This window comes from Microtus oregoni, unplaced genomic scaffold (assembly GCF_018167655.1).
Source record: "Microtus oregoni isolate MIOR12 unplaced genomic scaffold, Mior012 000007F_ref0000211, whole genome shotgun sequence".
Taxonomy (NCBI): Eukaryota; Metazoa; Chordata; class Mammalia; order Rodentia; family Cricetidae; genus Microtus; species Microtus oregoni.
The window spans coordinates 45,113,970-45,117,683 of NW_024543066.1; positions in this window are offsets into that span (position 1 = coordinate 45,113,970).

Below are 3,714 nucleotides of genomic sequence, written 5' to 3' on the forward strand. Positions count from 1 at the left end.
AATGCCTTACAGGCTTGCCTACAGGCGGGTTTATGGAGGCGTTGCATTTTCTTAATGGAGACTCCCTTTTCTCTGATGACTCTAGTGTCACGCTGACATAAAACTCTCCAGAACATCCAGAAAATGATGAGGTCACACCTTGACCAGGGCTGCTCAAATGCACAGATTCTGATATTGATGGATCACACCTTGACCAGGACTGCTCATATGTGCAGATCCAGATAATGATGGGATCACACCTGACCAGGACTGCTCATATGCGCAGATTCTGATAATGATGGGATCACACCTGACCAGGACTGCTCATATGTGCAGATCCAGATAATGATGGGATCACACCTAACCAGGACTGCTCATATGCGCAGATTCTGATAATGATGGATTACACCTTGACCAGGACTGCTCATATGCACAGATTCTGATAATGATGGGATCACACCTGACCAGGACTGCTCATATGTGTAGATTCCTAGCCCTCTACTGTGTAGATTCCTAGCTCTCTACTTTAAATTTAATCTCACTTCATGACCCCCAAATTAGACTCGGAGATATTGGGTCCCTTGTCCCTCTTCTTGATGTGCCCCATTAATAATTTTTTTGGTTTTCCACTTTTGGTTGGCTTATTAAGAATGGGTGGCTGAACTTGACTTCTTGGGGTACAGATTGAGGCCCCAAGTTTGGTAATACATGTAAGCTGTGTGCTTTGAGGAAGACTTTGTCTGGGGGACTGTTTCCACCACAGTTAAAATATGGCCATCTTCCTCCTCCTTTCCTCCTTTTCATCTTTTCCTTCTCTTCTTCTTTGTTGGGGTGTATGTCTGTGTGTGTATGTATGTGTGTGCCTGTGTGTGTTTCTGTGTGTGTATATCTGTGTGTGTGCCTGTGTTTGTGTGTCTGTGTGTGTCTCTGTGTGTCTCTCTGTGTGTGTGTCTCTGTGTGTGTCTGTGTGTGTCTGTGTGTGTCTCTGTGTGTATGTATGTGTGTGCCTGTGTGTGTGTTTCTGTGTGTGTATGTCTGTGTGTGTGACTGTGTTTGTCTGTCTGTGTGTGTGAGTTGAGGCAGGAGCTCATGTAACCCAGGGTAGCCCTGATCTCTCTATGTAGTCCAGGATAGAAGGATAGAAGGATGACTTTGAACTCCTAACTCTCTTGCCTCCATTTCCCCAGTGCTGGGATTGCAGGCTTGTGGCCCACCAGGCTTGGATTATGCAGTATAAGGGTGGAGTCCCGGGCTTCACGCATGTTAGGCAAGCACCCTACCAGCTAAACTGTCTCCAGCTCGTCTCCACTATTAAAAGGAGCGTGCATGCAATCTGTTAGTCATCAGCCAGGAAAGGAAGAACCTGCCTAGCCCTCCCCCCCTCTTCTGTTAATGGTGCTGGCCAATTTTCACCCTTGGTTCACATGCAGAGCTAAGCTCAAGGTGTCCATGGTGACTCCTGTAGGGTCAGCATGGTATGCTGTGGTTTGGGGGGCCTCAGACCAGCAGCCATCAGACCTTGCCTGAAAGGACGTTTTGTTTGTGTGCAGGCTGTTTCTGGGTCACAGCTCCTGGCACCCTGTTTCCATTCTGGGGTGGAGAACTCCAAAGAGGCAGTTTCTTTCACTTTATTTTGCCTCCTTATCAACAGGGACAGTTTGTTTTTCCTTCTGATTTTTAGATCTGGAATTTCAGGGCTGGAAAGGGGGTCCCCTGCTGTTTCATTCAAGCAGACAAAAACCTCAGAGCTTAGCTCCCTGCAGCGCATCTTGGCGGTTCAGCAGGAAGAATATTTTTAATTGTCGTGCCCAATTAGACACCGCATACTTCCTAGGTATTTACCTGACTTTGATGTCTGAACAGACCCATTCTCTACCTGGCTCTGTTTTGCTGTTTTACTGGCCTTAGCAGGGTCTTTTGTGAGCTGGTAATTTGGTCCCTGGTCTCTTAGCAACCAGGAACTTTTCCAGCTTGCTGCTGAACCAGACCTTGGAGTCGCAAAGTTTATCAGAGTATTCGCTGAAGTAGCGTCTCTCTAGGAGCCAGTGGTTTTAAATGAATATTTGGATAAGTCATTTACCCAAGGTTTCAGGACAGGTGTCCTCACAAGGATAACAGGCACAAAATGTACACCACCTGGAGCCTGATGTGGTCCAGCTCTTTCCTGCTCCCAGCAGGTCCAGTTGTTTCCTTCCCAATAGTGACAGGCATGTCTTGTTCCCTGATGTGTACCCAACAGGAACTGGCTGTGCCCTAGCCTAGTAGAGGTCCCCCAAACCTGCTGCTTTTCTATAAGCCCAGCTGCTGGTGACAATTAGTACCTGCCCACTGTGTGTGAGGCATTTGCCCACAGAGATACACAGAACACAATGGGGCCTCACAGAACACAGTTTAGGAGGGAAGATGGAGAGATAGACGCCCCACTGCCCAATGCAGGGTCAAGTGCTTTACTGGCCTGACCTCAGTGGAGGACTGACTCACTTCTGATGCCGTCTGGCACTGGACTGGGCTGGCTCTTGGCTGGACTCTGTTGGGAAAGTCTGCAGGAATGTCTACATTTGGCCTCCCCAGCACAGAGGGCTCTGGGTGGCCCCAGGCTTCCTCTGTGGAGGCTTGGGGCTCTCAGAGCCAGAACAAAGGCACATACTCATTTAAGCCCTCTCCTTGGCAAATAGCTAGACTTCCTTCTAAGCATGTTGATACCTCAGAGGTAAAGACACACCCTGCCAAACCTGACAGTGCAAGTTCTGTCCCCAGAACCTACAGGGTGGAAGGAGAGAACAGATTCTCGAGAGTCATCCTCTGATCTCTGCACACACACTATGGTGTGTGTAATGTCTCCCTTCAAATAATTAAACCTACACAGTGCTTTGTGGGCAGAAGGGATCCAGAACAGCAGGGGACACAGACCCACCTCTTCACAGGAGGAGAGAGGACATATGTGTAGCCATGTCCAAAAGCATCACACAAGAAATGGATATTTTGGGCCTGGAATTATGAATTCTAGTGTGGCACTGTGTTCTTCCAAACAGCGTGACTTTGTGTTAGCTACTTGTCCTCTCAGAACCCTGAATTCTTTATCTAAAGTGAGGGGCTCCCAGGTTAATCGAAAGTCCCTTCTAATGAGGATCGTCAGTAGAGTGGGTACCTCACAATCTTTTTTTGCTTATGTGTGAGTGGAATGGTAGCCATAGGAGCACTCGCCATCATGGGAGCACTTGCCATCAGAGAAGCATTCACTATCAGAGGAGCACTCACCATCAGAGGAGCACTCACCATCAGAGGAGCACTCACCATTAGAGGAGCACTCACCATCAGAGGAGCACTCGCCATCAGAGGAGCACTCACCATCAGAGGAGCACTCACTATCGTAGGAGCACTCACCATTAGAGGAGCACTTACCATTAGAGGAGCACTCACCATTAGAGGAGGACTCACCATCAGAGGAGCACTAGCCATGGAATCAGACAAACTGCTGGGTAAGCACAAGTCTAGACTCTTTGAGCTGAGGAGGCTGAGGAGCTATGGTCTGGTTCTATGGGTTTATAGACAAGAAAACTGAGGCTTGGAGGACTTAAAGGTCTTAGGCATGGTCCAGGAGTGAGCCAGTGATGGTCAAGGGACAAACAGGACCTAGACCACTGGACCAATCTTCCCACTTGCTTTCCATTCATTATATAGAAACACATAAAAATTTTAATTTTATAAATAAACATATACAAATCATATAAACAT